The sequence below is a fragment of the Ursus arctos genome, unplaced genomic scaffold (assembly GCF_023065955.2).
Source record: "Ursus arctos isolate Adak ecotype North America unplaced genomic scaffold, UrsArc2.0 scaffold_26, whole genome shotgun sequence".
Lineage (NCBI taxonomy): Eukaryota > Metazoa > Chordata > Mammalia > Carnivora > Ursidae > Ursus > Ursus arctos.
The window spans coordinates 34,967,388-34,992,633 of NW_026622941.1; the positions used below are offsets into that span (position 1 = coordinate 34,967,388).

The following is a 25,246-nucleotide window of genomic DNA, read 5'->3' on the forward strand; positions in this document are numbered from 1 at the left end:
AAGATACTTGCTAATAGAATCCAACAGTTCATTAAAAGGATTATCCATCACGATCAAGTGGGATTCATACCTGGGATGCAAGCATGGTTCAATATTCGCAAATCAATCAGCGTGATACATCATATCAACAAGAAAAGACTCAAGAACCATATGATCCTCTCAATTGATGCCGAAAAAGCATTTGACAAAATACAGCATCCTTTCCTGATTAAAACCCTTCAGAGTGTAGGAATAGAAGGTACATTTCTCAATCTCATAAAAGCCATCTATGAAAAGCCTACTGCAAATATTATTCTCAATGGGGAAAAGCTGGAAGCCTTTCCCTTAAGATCAGGAACACGACAAGGATGCCCACTCTCGCCACTATTATTCAACATAGTACTAGAAGTCCTTGCAACAGCAATCAGACAACAAAAAGGGATCAAAGGTATTCAAATCGGCAAAGAAGAAGTCAAAATGTCTCTCTTCGCAGACGACATGATACTCTATATGGAAAACCCAAAAGAAGCCACTCCCAAACTATTAGAAGTTATAGAGCAATTCAGTAACGTGGCGGGATACAAAATCAGTGCTCAGAAATCAGTTGCATTTCTGTACACGAATAACGAGAACGAAGAAAGAGAAATCAGGGAATCCATCCCATTTACAATAGCACCAAAAACCATACGTTACCTTGGAATTAACTTAACCAGAGACGTAAAGGACCTTTATTCTAGAAACTATAAATCACTCTTAAAAGACATTGAGGAAGACATAAAAAGATGGAAAGATATTCCATGCTCATGGATCGGAAGAATTAACATAGTTAAAATGTCCATGCTACCCAGAGCAATCTACACTTTCAATGCTATCCCGATCAAAATACCGAGAACGTTTTTCAAAGAACTGGAACAAATAGTCCTTAAATTTGTATGGAACCAGAAAAGACCCCGAATCTCCAAGGAACTGTTGAAAAGGAAAAACAAAGCTGGGGGCATCACAATGCCAGATTTCGAGCTGTACTACAAAGCTGTGATCACAAAGACAGCATGGTACTGGCACAAAAACAGACACATAGACCAATGGAACAGAATAGAGAGCCCAGAAATGGACCCTCGGCTCTTTGGGCAACTAATATTTGATAAAGCAGGAAAAAACATCCGGTGGGAAAAAGACAGTCTCTTCAATAAATGGTGCTGGGAAAATTGGACAGCTACATGCAAAAGAATGAAACTTGACCACTATCTCACACCATACACAAAAATAAACTCCAAATGGATGAAAGACCTCGATGTGAGACAGGAATCCATCAAAATTCTAGAGGAGAACATAGGCAGCAACCTCTACGACATCAGCCAAAGCAACCTTTTTCATGACACATCCCCAAAGGCAAGAGAAACAAAAGATAAAATGAATTTATGGGACTTCATCAAGATTAAAAGTTTCTGCACATCCAAGGAAACAGTCAGAAAAACTAAGAGGCAGCCCACGGAATGGGAGAATATATTTGCAAATGACACTACAGATAAAGGACTGGTATCCAAGATCTACAAAGAACTTCTCAAACTCAATACACGAGAAACAAATAAACAAATCAAAAAATGGGCAGAAGATATGAACAGACACTTTTCCAATGAAGACATACAAATGGCTAACAGACACATGAAAAAATGTTCAAAATCATTAGCCATCAGGGAAATTCAAATCAAAACCACACTGAGATACCACCTTACGCCAGTTAGAATGGCAAAAATAGACAAGGCAAGAAACAACAATTGTTGGAGAGGATGTGGAGAAAGGGGATCCCTCCTACATTGTTGGTGGGAATGCAAGTTGGTACAGCCACTCTGGAAAACCGTGTGGAGGTCCCTTAAAAAGTTAAAAATTGAGCTACCCTATGATCCAGCCATTGCACTACTGGGTATTTACCCCAAAGATACAGACGTAGTGAAGAGAAGGGCCATATGCACCCCAATGTTCATAGCAGCAATGTCCACAATAGCTAAATCGTGGAAGGAGCCGAGATGCCCTGCAACAGATGACTGGATTAAGAAGTTGTGGTCCATATATACAATGGAATATTACTCAGCAATCAGAAAGAATGAGTTCTCAACATTTGCTACAACATGGACGGCACTGGAGGAGATAATGCTTAGTGAAATAAGTCAAGCAGAGAAAGACAACTATCATATGATTTCTCTCATCTATGGAACATAAGAACTAGAATGATCAGTAGGGGAAGAAAGGGATAAAGAAAGGGGGGGTAATCAGAAGGGGGAATGAAACATGAGAGACTATGGACTATGAGAAACAAACTGAGGGCTACAGAGGGGAGGGGGGTGGGGGAATGGGATAGACCGGTGATGGGTAGTAAGGAGGGCACATATTGCATGGTGCACTGGGTGTTATACAGAACTAATGAATCATTGAGCCTTACATCGGAAACCGGGGATGTACTGTATGGTGACTAACATAATATAATAAAAAATCATTATTAATAAAAAAAAATAAAAAAAAAATAATAAAATAACTAGTATCTATCATCGGCAAGGGGCACTGTGGGCAATAATGCATAGTGGTTAAGATACTGGCTTGGGGGAATGAACCATGAGAGACTATGGACTCTGGGAAACAAACTGAGGGCTTCAGAGGGGAGGGGGGTGAGGGATTGGGATAGGCCAGTGATGGGTATTAAGGAGGGCACGTATTGCATGGTGCACTGGGTGTTATATGCAAGTAATGAATCATGGAACTTTACATCAAAAACTAGGGATGTATTGTATGGTGACTAACAAAATAAAAAATTATTATTAAAAAAAAAGCATATGTAAAATATCTCACTAAATAATGTAAATTGGTGACGTGTTGAAATAGCAGTTTAGACATGTTGGGTTAAATAAAATATATTCTTAAAATTAAAAAAAGAAAAGAAAAGATACTGGTTTGGGAGCCAGATTGCCTAGATCCAAACCCACCTCTTACTTACAACCTATATGATCTTTGGCAAGTTACTTAATCTCTCTAAGTCTTAGTTTCTACATCTATAAAACAGGACTAATACAACCTCATAAGGTTTTTGTGAGGTGAGGATTAAATACTATGCGTCAAGTAATTAGAGCAGCACCTGGTACATAGTGAGTGTCCAGTAAATGCTATAATTATTTCCTGCCCCTGCCCAATGATTTTCTATGCCACTGTATTGATCTTCTAAATCATAATAAATACTTAGGCTTACTTTCCATTGCCTTGTGTACATCAGTATAATACATACTTAATTGCATAATACACATTAATGTAATACATGTTAGTTGCTGAAGTCTTATATTAACATAAAAAATAAGATAAATTCTCTAGTCATTATTCTTCTTTTGAAAATTTTCCTATTTTTGCATGATTTTTTTCCTAAATGCACTTTAAAATCCCTTTTTTATCTTCAAATTCCAAAGCACAATGCTCTGAAAATGAGGCTTAGAATTGTACTTAACTATAGATGAGTATGGACAGAAATGACATCCTGACAGTATTGAGTCTTCCTATCCATGCATATGCTATTTCCTCTTATTTATTTTACCCTTTTATCCTCCCACATAAATAAATATAATGACAATAGAATTTTGTAATTTTATTCATATAGGCCATGGAAGAGATAAAACCTTGTGTGTGTGCACATGTATGTTTGCATGTATATATGTTCACATGTACTTATTCACATGTATTCACACATATACACAAACACAATGAATTTATAAAATAAATTCTATAGGAAAATCTAAAAACACACATTTCAATAATATGGGAATAAATACATCACTTCCAAAAATGACTCCATTAAATGGGCGAAAGATTTATGTAAAATATAATTATGAGTGTGTTCAGATAAAAATTAATCTCAACACTTTATAATTAAGCTAGGTATATTAATAATCGATAAAGTGCCAAGAAATTACTTGGGTTTTTTTGGTTTTTTTTTTTTTTTTAAGATTTTATTTATTTATGTGACAGAGATACAGCCAGCGAGAGAGGGAACACAGCAGGGGAGTGGGAGAGGAAGAAGCAGGCTCCCAGCAGAGGAGCCCAATGTGGGACTCGATCCTGGAACGCAGGATCATGCCCTGAGCTGAAGGCAGACGCTTAACGACTGCGCTACCCAGGCGCCCCAAGAAATTACTTGTTTTTTTAAGTAGAAAAGACTTGCCTGCTAAACTGACGAAATTATCATATACCTTCACACACAGAAACATACCCAACTTTGTATTTCCTAATTGAGCTTGTGAGGAGTTCAGAGAAGTTATATGTGGTTTATAGTCATTAGATTTCATGGCATTTGGATTTCTACTTGAAATATTTTGTTCACACTGTTTAATCAATATGTATAGGGCAAATGGACACTATTTAACATGTTTCTTTACAAGATGAATGTTCTTCATTAATCATTTCCCTTCCAGAAAGAGACCATCTGATCTCTTGTTAGAGAGAAAACAAAAGGGCGGCTTCCAGGTTCCAGCACATGGACTGAAACAGGCTCCACAGAAATAGTCTGAAGCGAGGGCCATGCTGCCCAGCTCCTAATCTACGCTACAACAAACCTAATGCTTAGCCCTGGAAAGTCCATGAAATCAAAATGGGGGATCAGGTGAAGTATAACACAAATCAACGGCAAAAATCCAAAAAGTACATCTGAAACAATACTACTAGAGGCACACTTACCATGATGCTGAAGAAGCTGTGGCTCCTCTTATGTGCACAGACCACCTCTGAAACCCCAAAACGGGCCATATCAACATGATCACATTGTAGTTTGTTTTATGGTTGTAAAGATATTTTGTACTCTGATTCTTAAAGCAGCAGCCCTCCCATATTAAATAAACCTCAAGCCCCACAAAACCTCAGTCCACTCCTGCTCTTCACTATTCTAAATATACTTTTTATGGTTTTCTTTTGGTGGGAGGGGAAGCTATTTTTTCCACTAAATGTAAAGAAAATGCATTCTCATGGCTTTGTCAGCACATTGCTCTTGGAAATCTGCATCCTGTCACCCTGGTAAGCCAAAGGAAAGAAAAAGAAAAGGATGAATAAATTCCAACTCATTTAAACTTCTAATTGAAAAGAGAAAAGAACAGTTTGGGAAGAAGGCTAATTTTATTGCACAGAATGCTAATGGCCACAGATAATACTTGTGTACTACAAAACACGTATCGACATTATACTCCTGGCTATGGAGGAAGAGACCAAGAAAGCCTTCTTTGTATCACCATCCCCCCTTATACTAAAACACAGCTGCTTCCAGAAGCAAAGAAAGGAAAGGAGTGAGCAGTAGATGCCTCAGACTGTCCCCAAAGTTTTATGTTGGTTACATTTTCATAGCAGGACTGATGAGAAAAATGCTAAGATTAATGAAGAAGCATAGCTAACTATTCATTAAATGACATCTGCTTGAAAGTCACCTTAGAGAATCCAATCTTTTCAAGTATAAAAGCACTAAAAAAACCCTCTAAGCTTCCCTTCATAAAGTATAAATTAAGCAGAGTGCTTCCGGGTGGGGGAAAGACAGCACAGCATATTTCTCATATCTTGCAAATGCAGGTGTAAAAAAGGGGAGAAAATTGTAGAAAACAAGTGATACAAATAATGAAGCAAAAGATCACCAAACTTGAAACATTCTTGAATTGATGCTCTTTAAACGTGCATAGAACATAACTTTCTGAACATTTCTTCTTCATTTTAAATGTATTTATGCGCAGTGTGCACTGATCAAAGAAATTGTTACATTCAGTGATTATTGCAAAGATTTATTCTGCCACATGTTTATGCATTTCTATTCTCTCTGACGCTAACACAACTAGCCCCGACTGTCTTACATGATGCTCATCAGGACTTCTAGTTCATCTAGTTGGTTTCAACCAAATGCCATGTTCTCTTCTTTATTTTAGCCATACTCAAGCAATAACGTAGGAGTAGCGAAATGCCACTTTACTAAGGAGCTTTATTTTCATTTCAGATGATTTTGAGCAATTCATGCTCTTTACACTCGACCTAGTTCGGTTAACAGACAATTAGAAGTTATGACAGTTATACTCTTGCTACTTACTTATTGTTTCTTGCCTTATTCCAAGTGTATTTCAATTGTAAAGCTGACGAAATGCATAGTAGGTTATAATATGTAAACACATTGTGATTTTTATATTAAAAACTTACAATGACTGGTATTCTCCAATAACTAATCAAAGTAATTAAATATTTCAATCTTTGTTTTCAGAGCTTCCTTAACCTAAAATAACTCACATATGGTGGTAGAGAATCTTTACTGCTCTTCAACAGTCCTCCCCTTCTTCCATAATTAAGGACCTTCTGACATTTTAGTCAGACTCATGGATGTGCAGAAAATGAACTACATTTCCTGGTCTCCCTTGTAGTTAGAAGTGGCATATGACTGATTCCAGCTAGCAACACGTAAAGACGTAAACAAAACCTTTCTTTAAAAATAGCTGCTCCCTGCCTCCAAAATATCTGGCTCACACCATTTAGTCCTTTCTAGGTCCATTTTTCTCTTCCTGACTTTTAGAATGTGGATGGAGCAGCCAATTTGGACCATGAGTAGACCTTGGGAATAGAAATCTATGTGTTATAGAACAAGATAGCAGGAATATGAACAAATCTTCCCTGCAGCATTGCACTGTCCATTTTGGAATTTTACATGAGATGTACATGAATTGTTCTTTTATTGGAACCATTGTTATTTTGGGTTTCTGTTACCAGCAACTGATATTACCATGTCTAATACATGATATTGCACCAGCTAATTTCCCTGGACTTTAGTGCTAAATACGAAGATGATTCTCTAGCACATATGTCCTATTAAAAAGTCACAGTATAGAAAAACAGTTTGTACACCATTTACAAGATGGCAATGAATTGCTATTTATGTCTGATATAAAATAACGCGTTCTTGAATTTACTACAGCTAGCTACAGAAAAAGTGGAAAACGGGGCGCCTGGGTGGCACAACGGTTAAGCGTGCCTTCAGCTCAGGGCGTGATCCCGGCGTTATGGGATCGAGCCCCACATCAGGCTCCTCCGCTATGAGCCTGCTTCTTCCTCTCCCACTCCCCCTGCTTGTGTTCCCTCCCTCGCTGACTGTCTCTATCTCTGTCGAATAAATAAATAAAATCTTTAAAAAAAAAAAAAGAAAAAAGAAAAAGTGGAAAACATACTTAATGGGAAAATCCCTCAGAACTCTTCTGGGAAGAGGTCTTCATATGACATTCTAATCAAGTATAAGTTTTTAAAATCTCTTTGTTATCAATTGGCCAGTAATTTATTTCCATCATAACTTTTGAAGAAAAGAACCAGACAGGAGCCTGGTGTGAAACTTCAGATACCCTTGGCTGAATGATACCTTAAGGAAATAAAGAATAATAGGGCAATTTTTCATATATGGATCCAAACACAGGATACGTTAGACTCCCTTCAGCTAATTTATGACCATGATAGAGTTTTATCAATATGGCTAAATGAAATAATTAGGTCCAAAATATGTCATGAGAAATAAATAGTATGGTTAGTTGAACCATTCATTCATTTATTCAATGAACATTTATTAAACTTCTTCTTTGTATTATTTCCCATGTTGATTTCTTCATATACATAAATAAGATAACTCTCTGCCAGAACATTACATTTTTAAATGTAAAGAGAAGCACTTGCTTCATCATTATAATGGAAATTATTATAACTTGCACTTTTTAATTGATAACTAAAAATTAATCAGCTTTAGCAAGAGCTAAAGGTATACTAAAGTAATAGTATAGTGAGACTATTTAAACCATTTTGATTCATTTATTGAATTTAACATTAAATTAAATTTAAAATTTAATAGTTGTACTACCATTTCATAATTGTAGATAATTTAATGTATTAATTCATTTAGCAAGTATTGTTGACATGTGGGCACATACTTCTGATTGACTACTCAGTGTTATATTTTATTAAATTACAAACGTGCATTGAGTCAGACAATATTGCTTCCTTCATACAAAATGTGCAAGCTGTAGAATGACTGACCAGTGTATTTCACCAGAACTTAGATTAAAACAAAAAAAGATGGTGGCTGCAGGGGCAGAATGAGGACTTCAACTATAAGAGAGTGTATGTTAAGGCTGTGACTAAAGAAGATCTAAGTAGACAAAGATCCAAGTTAAGAAAATTAACAAAGGCAGGCTGGGGTTGGCAAGCACCTGGAGCCCTGATTAAAAGTCGGGCAGATCAGGCATCTAGAAGGACTTGAAACTATGCTAGAAGATTGAGCCCAAAGATAAAAGATTCTGAGCAACACAATAGCAGAAACTCCAGCCAACGAGCAAGGGCTCAGGTTCCCACTAGAAGGCTTAGAGCAATAGGTGTAAGTAATCAACAGTAAAAATGGGGTTTATTATTCAGCTGAGGAATCTGTGAGCCAAGAGCTCCCTAGATGTTCAGCCCAGGGCTAGAATTCGTCTCATTGCACGAGTCTGGTATGAAACTTCAGAAACACTTGGCTGAGAAATGCCTTTCAATAGATGACTGGATTAAGAAGATGTGGTCCATATATACAATGGAATATTACTCAGCCATCAGAAAGAATGATTACCCAACATTTGCAGCAACATGGATGGGACTGGAGGAGATTATGCTAAGTGAAATAAGTCAACCAGAGAAAGACAATTATCATATGGTTTCACTCATTTATGGAACATAAGAGATAGCAGGGATATCGGTAGGAGAAGGAAGGGAAGAATGAAGGGGGGGAGAGAAGGGGGAATGAACCACGAGAGACTATGGATTCTGGAAACAAACTGAGGGCTTCAGAGGGGAGGGGGCTGGGGGACTGGGATAGACTGGTGATGGGTATTAAGGAAGGCACATATTGCATGGAGCACTGGGTGTTATACGCAAATAATGAATCATGGAACACTACATCAAAAACTAAGGATGTACTGTATGGTGACTAACATAACATGATAAAAAATTATTATTAAAAAAATTTTTAAATAAAAATAATTTAAAAACAATAATAATAAAAAGAAACACTTGGCTGAATGATACCTCGAGAGGATAAAGAATAATAAGGCACTTCTTGATATAGGGATCCAAACTCCGGATATGTTAGACTTCCTTGAACTAATTTATGAGCATGATAGAGTTTTATCAATACAAGACCATAAAAGTTGTCAAATTGTAATCTCTTAAAATCAAGAGGTGGAACAATCTAGTGGAGACCCTGATACTTTGGTAGAATTAAGTATTACCGACTAGTCTTGCATCTTCCCAAGGAAAATACAAAATTTTTGTTATTACTGGGAACCTGACATAAGACATTTGGTTTCAAATGAGAGACTATGGAGGTTTGCCCTTTAGACCCTAGGTTTGATAGCCAAACCCTGAGAGGGAAAACCCAATAGGTTGAGTCACCTTGAATCAAAACAGCCATTGTGGATGCTGCTATGAGAAAAAAGCAATTGGGATACAGAAATAGGTGTCTCGAGCTTTCTACATCAACATAGAGAGAGAGGCTCAGGTCTTTTACAGACACCAAGCTACATATTTATGCCAAAATCTGTTTATTTTTCTTGACATAAGATTGTAGTCTATCTGAGTTTTCATAGAAATTTCTATCTTACCCAAATGTTACCTTTTGAAATTCCATCATCTTTAAAACAAAATAGAATCCTAGTTTTTTATTTAGATTGATAAAAAGAGGCAGAGGTAGGGTGGTTTTTCAATCCATATACAGTTAAATAAGTGAACTTTCATTAATGATATATGTGTGACTATCAAAGACAAATTTCAACTCATTCTGTTATTGTGAGCATGGAAGAATAGTAAAGTTTGAACAAACAATAGATAAAGAGATAATACTATGTGAAAATCAAAGAACAAGATTTCTAAAAGAAAAAAAAGAGAGAAGAAATCTAAAGTAAAGGGGTAAAATTACAAATGGGCTTTCAGACAAGCTGTAAGTACTCCAGGCAACGGAGGATGATTGAAGACTTGAATTAAAAACAGATTCAACCAACAAGAAACATATTTTGTAAGGAAGGACAGATGTAATGGCTTGAGGGGAAGAAAGGAAGTAAGCAATGGAGCAGGGAACATGAAAGAGTGACTCAGCTATGCAGTCACAGAAAGGTGATCAAGAGAAGATGAGGTTAGAAAGTACAAAACGAACAGAGACTGACTTTGCAAGTTAAGCAGGAAATTTCAAATTAATTTCAGGGTTCCCTTAGACATTGTGAAATGGTAGCTGATACATAATTAACCCTCTCCTCCTCTTAAAATTCTTGAGGTGGGAAGAGGGAAAGTTTGCAGGGAAATGAACAGGGAGAAACTCAAAGAAATTAACAGCTGTCTACACATAAGAAAGCCCCAGTAGGAAAAGATTTCAAGCATGAGACAACTCATCAGTCACCTAACTTAGTACCATCAGTATGCAAAGTACTATGCTGTGGAAGAATGGCCTTAGTTCCACCTCTTACGATATCATCTCATGCAAACTCTTGGCTTCTTTGAGCAAAAGGATCTTTATCTATAAAGTGAGGTTAACAACATATATTTAACAGAATATTAGCAGGACTAAATCCAATAAATTGTGGTAAATTGCTATGTAAATGACATTCATCATTATTGAAAAAATAGAAGATATTTATTTTAGAGTATTTTTAATCAGAAGAGGAAACTACTCAGAGCAGTGGTCTTATGCCCCAAGGGAAAGAGGGAGGGAGCAGGGAATCACCCAAGGCAATCCAGCTAGAGAGTCCATGATTCAAAATACTTGGCGATACTGACTTACTCCCTGATTTCAGGGAATTTGCAATCTAGTTTAGGGGAAAACATGTGGAATGTTGAATAATAAGATAACAAAAAGACATTATCATAAAGGAACCCATGATCCCATATTAGATAAGCTTTAGAGACAGGGAGGTTTGTGCTGGAATGTTCTTAGAACACCTCCTAGAAGAGAAAAGACTTTTTATGCTTATGAGGATTATTCTAATTGGATAATCAGAATGAGGAATATGAATAGAAGAAAACTGGCAAAATAATGAGGCTAAAAATTTAAAGCACAGATATTCAGAGTACTGAGTCCATTTAAATTAAAGAAAGAACTAAAAGAATGTAATAGAAATTTTAAATGCTGCTTGCATTTCATTGAAACGAAAGAAATTGGTTCCAAATGATGATGCCATTCCAACACAGAGCATATAACTCTGAAAACAATTCATTATTTATTATTTGAGGGATGGCTAAAATAAAGAACTATGTAATATACTTACCAGAGACCAAAAATCAATGAAAGAAAACAGAAGCCAAATAAACACAATGATAATTTTGTTAAAGTAAGTGTTTTCTATTTAGACAAAATAATACTATCAGGAAATAACCTAGTTTAAAATTATTACTCCCTGACTTTTATGCTTATTTCAGATTTAAGGTTTAATACAATTATATTGTTTTAAAAATATAATTGTTTTCATTGGCCTTGAAAGAAGTTAGGAAAAGAAATATTTAATCTTAAGAATTTTTAATGCTATTTGAAAAACTGTTAGATCTTATCACAACCTGGTCTTACGAAGTATAAGGACTGCACTGTATCATCTCTACTTATTTTGTGGGAACTTTGAAAGCACTGAATCAAAATTCAAAGTGGAAACACAAATATAAATACGAAAGAGAAGAGGAATCTGTGTTTAAATTAAAATTAAGCTGACAAAAGGTGCTTTTAGGGAATACAGATCTAGAACAAATTCTTGCTCTCTTCATCTCTCTGCATTTCTCTTCGTCTTTCAGCTTCTGCCAGAAGTGTCAAATGTGAATGCTAAGTCTATTGTACTAGAAGTGTGAGAATATTGTTCAGGTGGTCCTTGGGCAACTTTTGGGTAAGACCCTACCACATTATTACCAAAACATTTCTTCCATTAAAGCATTTCTTATGAAAATGCAAATAGTATCTGGCAGGAATAATGCATTCCACTATTAAAACCATGATTAACATATCATTATCAGCTTAGCTAACTATTTTCTTAGTAGGACTTATCTCCCTGGAAGATTTATTTGAGAGAATGGGAAGTTAGGGAAGACTTTGGCATGGCTTATGTATTATTTAGGATTCTTCAGTAACAAGCAACAGAAACCAAACATGGCTGGCATAAGTCAAAAGAAAACATAAAGACACAAGCAGCTTACATGCCTTAAAGGAGAGCGGAAGAACGAAGTTGGAAAAAGTAGAACCAGACAATCCCAGAAGGTCTTCCCAATCCCATGAGTCCACAAGTGCTCAGATATAAACAGCAGTCATTACTTCACTCAAGAGTCAATTCCCACAAGAGCAATTGATTTGCCATATTTAAGTAGCTTACCTTACTCTTGACAACACTGGGGAAGGTCAGAGGAAGCATTTGGTGGGAAGAATTTCTTTGGTTTCTGTAGGAGAAAACCAAGCACTTGGATTTCCATCATGTCAGTACTGCATACAACAAAGAGTTAATTTGAAAAGAACAAATCAGAGCACCATTAGGAAAGGGAATAGAATCCGAGCAGCCAAAAAAATCAAATATCAAATGGCTACAATACAGTATTTATGAACAGTTCCCAAGTGAAGCAACTCTGGACACCAAAAGGCAGTGTCCCAGGAAGAAATAACAGCTTTAAATGCAATTTATTCAACACCTAAAACGTAAGTTATTAATTACTGTTTGAGCAATAGCAAAAATGACTGAATATAGAACATATTCACCAAAACCCAATAAGAATGTTATGTCAAATAAAAACAACAGCAATAAAAGAAATTTAATGGATAGACTAAAAAATACAACTGGATAAGAGCACAAGCCCTGGAATGACCCTGAATGAGCTACTCAATCTCAAATATTTCATGTAACTGAGTGTGCCACGAAATACAGTTTTCGTCCCACAGACAAGCCAAAAAATCATGACAGGGGCATATGTAACATTTACAAGTTACTGCATAAACTTGAGGTACACATGAGGTCATTCCTCTTTTATTTTTTTAATTGATTGCGCAATCCCATACTGTCTTTTTAGTAGGAAGTTCAGGATCTCCCTTTGGGCTCCTCCTTTCCCTTTTCAAAATCCCTCTTACCCAGTGGAAAAGAGGTTCATTCTGTCTTCTACACTGAAGCAAAGAGAAAACGGTTTCTGCCATTGCTTCTTTCTGTGACACAGTACTCCTGTTGAAAGCTAGTTCAAGAGACTGTCAGACTGAGCATGTCCACTGGTGACATGCATCTCTGTTCAGGCAGCCTCAGGGCATGAAAAGAAGATGAGCTCATTCATCCAGGGATAAACTCCACAGAGATTGCCCCACACTTGGTTCCCAAGATCACACAGAGCTGTTTCCATTCTTTACCACATTAAAGACTAAAGACCCAGAATTACTCTCCTTTTTTCCTCAGGATCTGGGAGTGTTTCGCTTTTAAATCCTACAACCTCGAAAGCTCAGATTACATCTTTTTCCCCCTGACAAGGAGCCTTCTCAAAAATTGTCCTAAGGAATGAAACCCTCAGTGTCTCCTAGGCATGACCACGCCTTTTCCCCACACACACTTCTAGAGGAGTTTACTTTCAGTGTCTCTCCAATACGATTCATTGGACTATGGGAAATTCCCCAGCTGGTTGTTAGATAATCACTTTCAACTTCTCTATTCTTTGAAATCAAGTTTAAGCACAATTTGCTTCTTCCAACTGTAATACCAAGGAATCCTCTTCCGGGAGTACAACATGCTAAGTCATTTGTATGAATTCTCTCGCTTCTCAATGCGTACAGAGGAAAGTCCATGGGCTATAAGGCGCTACATGATCTGGCTCACACTGCTCTGAAGCTTATCTCATATCATGCAATCCATTGCCCCAGTGACACTGGCCTTCACTTTCTTCCTTGAATATGCCGCACTCATGTATTGCTCATTGCCTTGGACTTGGCCTTTGAAGGCTTTCCCCTGACTCTTCAAATGGTTGGTCTAACTTCACTTCTCGGTTTCAGTGTTACCACCTCAGAGTCTTCCCCTGAATTCCTTCACTATAGTCTAATTGCATCACTCAATTTACTTCTTTTGTAATATTTAACCCTCTTATGATTTATCTTTTTTATTGTTTATTGTTTGCCACCTCCCACTAGAAGGGTCCTCCTTCTTGTTCATTGTGGTTTTCAACTCCTAGAAGTTCCTGAAACTAGTATGTAAGCAATAAGTATTTCTTAAATAAAATGAACTAATCTATACAAAGCATAGCTTTTATTAATATCTGTTACTTTATCTGTAAAGATGGAGATCACATCTGTGCTATGAGGATCAAATAAGAAAAGAGCTTATGAAAGCCCTCTGATATGGTACTTTACAAATATATAATTACAGCTCTACATAATATATTAGAAATAGAGAATTGATAAATCTTTAAGCAATTACCTGCTAGGCTGTGAGCTCCTCCAAGGCAGGAACTATATCTATTCTTCTTATCACCATGTATTCCATGCTTAGCACAGTGTTCTCTGCCATGTAAATGATTATTTGTTCAATGAATGGCCGAAGCAATAAATGAGCACAGCAATTCTTTGCCTCCAGAAAGACTTCCATCTAAAAAGAATAAATTTAGTTGTAGTCCTTAGTAAAGAATTACGTCAATATTATTGCATTCTATTCTTCATTTATTCATTCATAAGAATTACTGAGTGCCTACTATGTCCCAGACACTGCGCCAGATGCTGAGGATACGATGATAAAAACAGGCAAACCAACCAACCGATAATGTCCTTACCCTCATGGATCTCAAAGTATGGTGAGAGAGATATTAGTCAAATAATCAGAGAAATAAATTTATATAGTTACAACTAAGATAAATGCAAGGGAATGCATTTGATTTACTTACAAAATTATTATGCATAACTATTTAAACCAGATGTTATAAAGTTTCTCAGGCAGAACATTTTGGTTATTAAAGAAAATAACTTTTTGAAGAGAGAGCTGTATCCAGGAACATACTAAATAAATTGATTTTTTTGGCTCATCCACACAGGTTTATTAAATTAACTACAGAATGATTCGCGTGTTCAATTATTTGTTTTCAGGGGAAATTTCCATCCTTCATGTTTCACCCATTTCTCTTCACCTCATCAACCCTGCCTCTGGCAACCACTGATCTGTTTTCTAGATCTATGAGCTTGATTTTCTTTCCTTTTGATTCCACATATAAAAGAGATCATATAGTTTGTCTTTCTCTGACTTAATTTCACTCAGCATAATGACCTCGAGGTCCATCTATGTTGTTGCAAATGGTAAGATTTCATCATTTTTTATTGCTGAATAATATTCCATTGTATGTACATACCACAGTGTATTTATCTATTCATCTATTGGTGGACACTTAGATTGTTTCCATTTCTTGGTTATTGTAAATAATGTTGCAATAAACGCCAGGGTACATATATCTTTTCAAATTAGTGTCTTCATTTTCCTCAGAAAAAAACACCCAGAAAATGGATTGTGTGATCATATGGTAGTTCTATTTTTAATTTTTTGAGGAAATTCCACACTGTTTACCATAGTGCCTGCACCAATGTGTATTCCCACAAAGAGTGCACAAGGGTTCCCTTTTCCCCGTATCTTAGGCAAAACTTGTTATTTCTTGTCTTTTTCATAATAGCCATTCTAACAAATGAAAAGTGGTATTTCATTGTGGTTTTGATTTGCATTTCCCTGAATGGTGTTGAGTATCTTTTCATGTACTTCTTGGCAATCTGTATGTCTTATTTGGAAAAAGTGCCTATTCAAATCTTCTGCTAATTTCTAAAATCAGATTTTTTTGCTATTGAGTTTATAAGCTCTTTACTGAACTCATTTATTAGTTCTAACAGTTTTTTAATGGAGTCTTTAGGTTTTTCTACGTGTAATATCATGTCATCTGCAAATAGTGAAAGATTTACTTCTTCCTCACCAATTTGGATGACTTTCATTTCTTTTTGTTGTCTGCTATGGCTAGGACTTCCAGTACTACGTTGAATAAAAGTGGTGAAAGTAGACATTCTTGTCTTGTTCCTGATCTTACAGAAGCTTTCAGCTTTTCACCATTGAGTATGGTTGCATGGGTTTGTAATATATAGCCTTTATTATTTTGAGGCACATTACCTCTATACCCCCTTTGTTGAGAGTGGTATATGTGTTACATACCATTAATTAACGCAGTATACCACATTAACTGACTTGTGGATGTTGAACTATCCTTGTATCCCTGGAATAAATCCCACTTGATCATGGTATATAACCCTTTTAATGTATTGTTGAATTTGGTTTGTTAATATTTTCTTGATGATTTTTTACATCTTTGTTCATCACGGATACTGGCCTATAATGTTTTCTTTTTGTGGCAATCCTTGCCTGGTTTTGGTAATAAGAATACAAAATTTCCTTTAATGTGTTTTGGCTTGAATTACTCCTAACCTGATCATGACTTCTGCTGTTTACATTTGCCTTTGTTCACAACTCTATATTTAACCATTAAATATATGTGTTTTAGGTGAGCCTGTTGCAGCCAGCATAAAGGCATAAATGCGATTTGCTTTCTGAAAAAAAAAGTTTTCTGGAATTATGTCAACATAATAAAATTATGATATGATATATACTTAGTCTCCTTTCTATCAGTTTATTTATTTATTTTTTTTTGACAGCTTGTGTCAAAAGCCAAGATGGAGTTAGACACAGCCTGTGAAAGAAAAAGGTGAGAGGGAGCAGAAGGAGGTCAGAAAAACCTTCGGACCGTGAGACAAGTCTGAACTTGAGAAAGGGGAAAGAAAGGACAGTTGGGTAGGAAGAGCCTCAGACTACAGTGCAGCTCTGAAAACACTGTGGCTAGTCCTAAGGGGGAGTTCTAGGCAAAACTGCCTATTAAGAGAGTATCACACTAGGCAGAAATGTCCAGGCTTTGATACTCATGCTATGCTAAGTCACTGGCTGGAGCTGCAGAAGAGAACATGTCCTTAGTCCCGATGCTATTGCATATCCTAAAGGTGTTACACCTTGAGGCTATAGGTTAACTGCATACCTGAAGGTGGGTCACTCTTAAATGAGTATCTCAGTGAAAGAACTCCATGGCTGCCACACAGATTCTATATTTTATTCAAGTATCATCTACATGCAGTGAAATGTATAGATCTTAAGTGTACACAGTCTAACAAATTTTGACAAATTTACAAATCCATTTGCCCTATCCCAAACAAGATACAGAATATTTCCTTCACACAGAAAAGTCCTCGCATCCAACTCCCCTTACTTCTAACCCCAGCTACCCGCTTTCCCCACACACACACCGAGACAACCATTGCCCTGATGTTTATTACTATAGTTTATTTTGCCTCCTTTGAACTTCATATAAATGGAATCACAGCACATTCTCTTTTGTTTCTGGCTTCTCTCACGCAATACAATGTTTTTGATATGTACACATGTTGTTGCATGTATCTTAAAATTTTTTTTCCATTACATGAATATACCACCATTTCTTTATCCACTTTTCTTTTATAGACATTTGGGTTGTTTCCAATTGTTGGCTATTATAAACAAAGTTACTGTGAATGTTTTTATATAACATTTTGTAATTTTTTGTTGACATATGTTTTCATCAGTTTTTGATATATACTTAGAAGTGGGATTGCTGAGTCATACAGTAGGGTATGTTCAAATTTATGAGAAACTGCCAGTTTTCCAAAGTATTTGCACTACTTTTCACACAAACAGCTGGCTGTATTTTGATTGGCATTTAACTTAATCTACATACCAATTTGAGGTGAGCTGATATCTTTTTTTTTTTTTTAATGATTTTTTATTATATTATGTTAGTCACCATACAGTACATCCCCGGTTTCCGATGTAAGGCTCAATGATTCATTAGTTCTGTATAACACCCAGTGCACCATGCAATACGTGCCCTCTTTACTACCCATCACCGGTCTATCCCATTCCCCCGCCTCCCTCCCCTCTGAAGTCCTCAGTTTGTTTCTCATAGTCCATAGTCTCTCATGTTTCATTCCCCCTTCTGATTACCCCCCCTTTCTTTATCCCTTTCTTCCCCTACTGATCATCCTAGTTCTTATGTTCCATAGATGAGAGAAATCATATGATAGTTGTCTTTCTCTGCTTGACTTATTTCACTTAGCATTATCTCCTCCAGTGCTGTCCATGTTGTAGCAAATGTTGAGAACTCGTTCTTTCTGATAGCTGAGTAATATTCCATCGTATATATGGACCACAACTTCTTAATCCAGTCATCTGTTGAAGGGCATCTCGGCTCCTTCCACGATTTAGCTATTGTGGACATTGCTGCTATGAACATTGGGGTGCATATGGCCCTTCTCTTCACTACGTCTGTATCTTTGGGGTAAATACCCAGTAGTGCAATGGCTGGATCATAGGGTAGCTCAATTTTTAACTTTTTAAGGGACCTCCACACTGTTTTCCAGAGTGGCTGTACCAACTTGCATTCCCACCAACAATGTAGGAGGGATCCCCTTTCTCCACATCCTCTCCAACAATTGTTGTTTCTTGCCTTGTCTATTTTTGCCATTCTAACTGGCATAAGGTGGTATCTCAGTGTGGTTTTGATTTGAATTTCCTTGATGGCTAATGATTTTGAACATTTTTTCATGTGTCTGTTAGCCATTTGTATGTCTTCATTGGAAAAGTGTCTGTTCATTTCTTCTGCCCATTTTTTGATTTGTTTATTTGTTTCTCGTGTATTGAGTTTGAGAAGTTCTTTGTAGATCTTGGATACCAGTCCTTTATCTGTAGTGTCATTTGCAAATATATTCTCCCATTCCGTGGGCTGCCTCTTAGTTTTTCTGACTGTTTCCTTGGCTGTGCAGAAACTTTTAATCTTGATGAAGTCCCATAAGTTCATTTTATCTTTTGTTTCTCTTGCCTTTGGGGATGTGTCATGAAAAAGGTTGCTTTGGCCGATGTCGTAGAGGTTGTTGCCTATGTTCTCCTCTAGAATTTTGATGGATTCCTGTCTCACATCGAGGTCTTTCATCCATTTGGAGTTTATTTTTGTGTATGGTGTGAGATAGTGGTCAAGTTTCATTCTCTTGCATGTAGCTGTCCAATTTTCCCAGCACCATTTATTGAAGAGACTGTCTTTTTCCCACCGGATGTTTTTTCCTGCTTTATCAAATATTAGTTGCCCAAAGAGCCGAGGGTCCATTTCTGGGCTCTCTATTCTGTTCCATTGGTCTATGTGTCTGTTTTTGTGCCAGTACCATGCTGTCTTTGTGATCACAGCTTTGTAGTACAGCTCGAAATCCGGCATTGTGATGCCCCCAGCTTTGTTTTTCCTTTTCAACAGTTCCTTGGAGATTCGGGGCCTTTTCTGTTTCCATACAAATTTAAGGACTGTTTGTTCCAGTTCTTTGAAAAATGTCCTCGGTATTTTGATCGGGATAGCATTGAAAGTGTAGATTGCTCTGGGTAGCATGGACATTTTAACTATGTTAATTCTTCCGATCCATGAGCATGGAATATCTTTCCATCTTTTTATGTCTTCCTCAATGTCTTTCAAGAGTGATTTATAGTTTCTAGAATATAGGTCCTTTACGTCTCTGGTTAAGTTAATTCCAAGGTAACGTATGGTTTTTGGTGCTATTGTAAATGGGATGGATTCCCTAATTTCTCTTTCTTCAGTCTCGTTATTCGTGTATAGAAATGCAACTGATTTCTGAGCATTTATTTTGTATCCTGCCACGTTACTGAATTGCTCTATAACTTCTAATAGTTTGGGAGTGGCTTCTTTTGGGTTTTCCATATAGAGTATCATGTCATCTGCGAAGAGAGACATTTTGACTTCTTCTTTGCCAATTTGAATACCTTTGATCCCTTTTTGTCGTCTGATTGCTGTTGCAAGGACTTCTAGTACTATGTTGAATAATAGTGGCGAGAGTGGGCATCCTTGTCGTGTTCCTGATCTTAAGGGAAAGGCTTCCAGCTTTTCCCCATTGAGAATAATATTTGCAGTAGGCTTTTCATAGATGGCTTTTATGAGATTGAGAAATGTACCTTCTATTCCTACACTCTGAAGGGTTTTAATCAGGAAAGGATGCTGTATTTTGTCAAATGCTTTTTCGGCATCGATTGAGAGGATCATATGGTTCCTGAGTCTTTTCTTGTTGATATGATGTATCACGCTGATTGATTTGCGAATATTGAACCACGCTTGCATCCCAGGTATGAATCCCACTTGATCGTGATGGATAATCCTTTTAATGTATTGTTGGATTCTATTAGCAAGTATCTTGTTGAGGATTTTGGCGTCCATATTCATTAGGGAAATCGGTCTGTAATTTTCCTTTTTGATGGGGTCTTTGCCTGGTTTGGGGATCAAGGTAATATTGGCCTCATAGAATGAGTTTGGTAGCTTTCTGAGGTGAGCTGATATCTTAACAATATTGTCTTCCAGGCAATGAACATGTCTCTCTCCATCTTCTTATGTTTTCTTTTTTTTTCTTTCAGAAATGTTTCATTATTAATGGGATAGAAGACAATTAAGCCTTTGTTAAATATGTTTGTAAATATTCATGGTTTTATGCTATTGTAAATAGTACCATTTAAGAATTTTCATTGTTCAAAGGGGGGGTAATCAGAAGGGGGAATGAAACATGAGAGACTATGGACTCTGAGAAACAAACTGAGGGCTTCAGAGGGGAGGGGGGTGGGGGAATGGGATAGGCTGGTGATGGGTAGTAAGGAGGGCACGTATTGCATGGTGCACTGGGTGTTATACGCAACTAATGAATCATCGAACTTTACATCAAAAACCAGGGATGTACTGTATGGTGACTAAACATAATAAAATAATATTATTATAATAAAAAATTTTTTCATTGTTCATTCATTGCTATTGCATAGAAACAAATTTGATTTTTATACATTGACCATGTAGTCTATGAACTAGATAAAACCACTTAGTTTGTTCTAGCTGTTTGTTTTGGTCTCATGGTAGACCACTTTGCATTTCCTATGTACACTATCAGGTTGTCTTCCAATGGTAAAAAGTAATTCTTTTCCTTTCCAAACTCAATGCATTTAATTTCTTTTCTTTGCTTTATTGCTGGACCTGGTGAAGACCTCTAATACATAAAAGAAGTGGTGAGTGCAGATATCATTTCCTTTTTTCTGATCCTCAGAGCAACTGTTTAATATTTCACCATTTTCTCTTCAGTATGGATCATAGTTCCTTGCTTCATTGAATCTCTTACTTTTAAAAATTCCATTCCCAACATTAAAGGACCAGTGTTGTTTTATTTATGTCTCAAACAGTGTATTCTTTCCTTTTTTGGCTGTTGGGGAAAAAGGCTGTTTATTTGGATTCTTCCTAGGTTTTAAGTTGATCTGAAGCTGGCCGATAGCTTTAGTTAGGTTGAGTTTATCCACCCTCTGATATGGAAGCTCATATGGCTCTTCGCTTCCCCAACTTCACACTCAGTCCGTCAAGACTTCCAGGCATCCAAGACTCTTTTGTAATCCCATAGAAAAGTATAATTTTTATTTTGTCTCGGATTTTCTTGTTACCACAACCTGAAGGTCTTTTGTTATGTTTTTACATCTTAACAATCAACATCTGTTTTATTATTTTCCTTGCATGCAGCCATGTGTGCATGTAGGTGCTTAAATCTTCATATATTTGGAAGAGTTCAATTTTATTCTTATCTTTACTGTCCCTTGTTGTATTTTTCTCACCATCTATTTTTTTAATTTTTTTGGTGCTTGTTTCAATTTCATCTTCCTTTCTCTGACGGTATTGCTTTTGTCTTCTGCATCTTTCTTGAAACCTGCTCAGATTTCCTCTCCTCTTTCTGTCTAGTATTTACTATGTTTTCTTTCTCCTTCCATTTTTTTTTTTGTAGATTTCCTTCACAGAAATGATCGCTTTTCCAAAGAAAAGTGTGTGTCACAGGTTTTTTGGTTTTTGTTTTTTTAAGTATGCTCCCTGCCCAGCACGAAGCCCAATGCAGGGCTTGAACTCAGGACCCTGAGATCAAGACCTGGGCTGAAATCAACAAACTGAGCCACCCTGCTGGCCCATAATTTTTATCTTCTTTATGGCCACCTTTAGGTGATCTGTTGATAAATTTTGTGTCTCTCTTCCACATGTTTATCTTACAGTATCCTTGTATTGAGGTTGTGCCCAGTTTCCTTTAATACTCACTACTGAAGGAGTCGAATTTTCTTGGACCAGTTATTAATAGAAATGCTAGGTTAGGACAGAGAAACCAAGATAATCTTTCATGATTTATAACTCAAAGATTCTCCCTTCTGCTTTCTATAAATACAACACATCATTGTTTGCAATGCTTTGTTTAGCCCCAAACTAGGTTCGGCAGGGTTTTTGCCACCACTTTGCTTACTCAATTTCTCAGACCCTTCCAAACAAGAAATATAGCTTTTTCTCTTTAGGGCAGGACCTTTATCTTCAGAAATAGATTTTTTCTTTAATGTGTGTGGTTTTGAGATCTGTTATTATTGGACCCATTTGCTACCTTTTTTCACTTCTTGCCATGCAACTTTTGTCCAGATCTCAGCTGCCGTTGGTAGCTCTTACGTGTACTTTAAGTTTGCTTATTATATTGTTTGCAGGGTTTTTTTTTTAAATGTTAATTTCCCTGTTGCTTTTATATAATTGCCAGGACAAGGAGGAAAAAGCCCACTTGCACAACCACATTCATATTATAAGTGACCTGAAGGTATTTTGGCAGAGACCTAAGTTTAGCTCCTATCTTAGAAAGACTTACTGTTTTGTCTACTCTTTTGGATGACATTAAACCCAATTGTAAAACCAGTAACCAACAACTTAAAATGTTAAGTTCTCTAATTTTTCTAGTTAAATACATGTAGACTATTTCCCAATAGCTCCTATAAAGAGAAATTTTATTCAACTGCAATTACTAGAGCAATTCAGCTAATGATAAAAATACTTTGATTTCTCATCTAGAAAGTGAATGCATGATAAAACAAGCATTCTAACACTTCAGAAACAGAGAAAATTGTAGGATAGCCCCCAGCTTTTCTTAGAGCATTAAGACATGAAGAATACCTAGTAGAATTGGATGACCTGGCGGGGGGGTTGTAAGTACAAAGATATATTTCACTGTGAAATTAGAGTAGGCATTGAAGTTGAAGGCTGGCTCCTAGTGAGTTTTCTTTTGGGAACACTAAGCAACCATTAGTACAAAGGTCACAGAAGTATCTTATGAAACCAACGACTTATGACTTTTTGTGGCTATGGAACTGATCAAGTCAGTTGTCAAATGCAGACTGAGAGCACAGGGGCATGAACCAAATGGAGAGAAAAGGAAAGATAAAGGAAAAGGAAATAAATAAGAGTATTCGTATTTATGGATATTGATATTTTCTAATATTTTTAATGTACCCTTAAAATGCAGGATGATTCAAGATAATAAGGCATTTTCTTTGTCTTCTTCCCCAACTTCACATGGCTCTATATAAGGTAGTGTTTCCCAAACTTTTCCCCTCATATGTAGAAAATGGTATCTGTATCACACTAAAGTAAACTGAAGAGAATTTAGGAGTATGAGTTAATGAAAAAAGCATTACCTTTCGTTATATAAATATGATCAGAAAATGAAATAAATACAACTACTAGAGAAGATACTATTGAGTTAACATAGTTCCAAAATGAAGTATTTTCAAAATTTTAATGAGAAATTTGAGCTCGTTTCTCTGATCATAGTGTTTCAGTAATGAGTTTTGTGTGTGAAATGGCCAAACACACTTCCTGGTCAAAATTTATCATTAAAAAAATATTATGTGTGACAGTGTCTAAAAAATAGTAAATACTGAATCTTTTTTTTACATTCATTCAAAGTTTACAATACTTGAAATTATGCTTGAAGAAGCTAACAGCTCTTCCTATTCTTTAAAAAAATCAATGTTAAATCTTTTTCATGATAATATAAATGATTCTTGTATTTTCATCAAATTTCTCTTATCAAGTACATCAAATTAATCATGAAGCTCTAATTTGTAGGACACACACTAGAGCAATCATCCTGCACTTAGTTTGGATGTTAGAGCTGTTTTTATTATTTTAGTGACTATTATAGATACTATACCACACAAGTTTAACTTAAAGAAGACTAAAGCTAATCAATATATTTACCCTTTTTAACAGATAACACAACCACCTTAGATCATTAGCCTCCTTTAGTTTCCTCCCAGGCTCTCTGTTTTATTGTTCTTTTGTAACCCAGAAGATATTATAGACATTATCATTTTACAAAGTCAGTGTTTGTTTATATTTAAACCACATATTTATCACTTTTCTCGTTCATCATTCATTCCTCCATTTTAGGCTTTTAATTTGGGATCCCTTAACCTCTGTCTGAAGTGTTTTTTGTTGTTCTTTTTTCTTTCCCCTTTCCTTCAGATTCCAATTAAATGGATTTTAAAGTTTCTCTCTGTCTTCCATATCTCTGCATTTTTTTTAAATCTCATTTTTGCTCCATTCTGGATTTCTTCTGAACTACTTCACTTTTCAATTTTGTGTAATGTTATTAAACTCATACAATGAGTTTCAAGTTTTGATTAGAATTTTCACTTCTCGACACTCTGTTGGTTCTTTTTCAAATATGCTAAATTGTGTTTTAGCTTCTAGTTCCCTGCACATTTTCAAGCTTGTCTCTTACTTCTTTAAAAAGAATAAATATGAGATCCATGTCTAGAATTCTGAGGTCCTGTAGGTCTATTTATACTGTCTTTTGTTTCTCCGGGCTCTCATTCATGATGCTTTGCTTTCTTCTGTGATGTTCCCTGTCCTTGAACATTTACTCAAACCTGGGATAAGGTGACTTCAAAAGAACACTTGTTTTGGCTTCTATGACGTGACTGGGGTCACAGTCATTTAATTTCAAACCAAGTTCATGGCTTAAGGGTCTCTGGATTCTGTAAGAAAAAATATCTGGCTTCCAGTTCTGGCTCCATGTTTTACCTTTCTCAAGTTTCTTAATTGCACTCAATCCTATGTCCTCATCCATAAAACAAAAATACTAACAGTAATTATTCTATAGGTATGTACTAATAAGTTGTAAAATGCTTAGCATATAATGCTCAATTACTGACAGCTATTATCATTATGTTATTTCAAATGAGTCTTCCCCCAATTTGTCTTAATGTCATAAAGAATTACAAATATACAGGTCAATTCAGAGATAGGGCAGGAA

The 25,246-nt window shown here is 36.2% G+C and overlaps 1 protein-coding gene across 1 annotated transcript in view; it reads right to left on the reverse strand.

Annotated features, from left to right (window-relative positions):
* Positions 1-14,603, reverse strand: part of ADAMTS20 (ADAM metallopeptidase with thrombospondin type 1 motif 20) — a 283,082-nt gene extending 268,479 nt beyond the window's left edge. The window contains exons 1-2 of the mRNA XM_057318850.1: positions 14,436-14,603; positions 12,372-12,435 (exon numbers count right to left, since the gene is read on the reverse strand). The gene's annotated coding sequence lies outside the window, so the exon portion shown is untranslated. The remainder of the gene's footprint in view (positions 1-12,371; positions 12,436-14,435) is intronic.
* Positions 14,604-25,246: the final 10,643 nt, after the last annotated feature.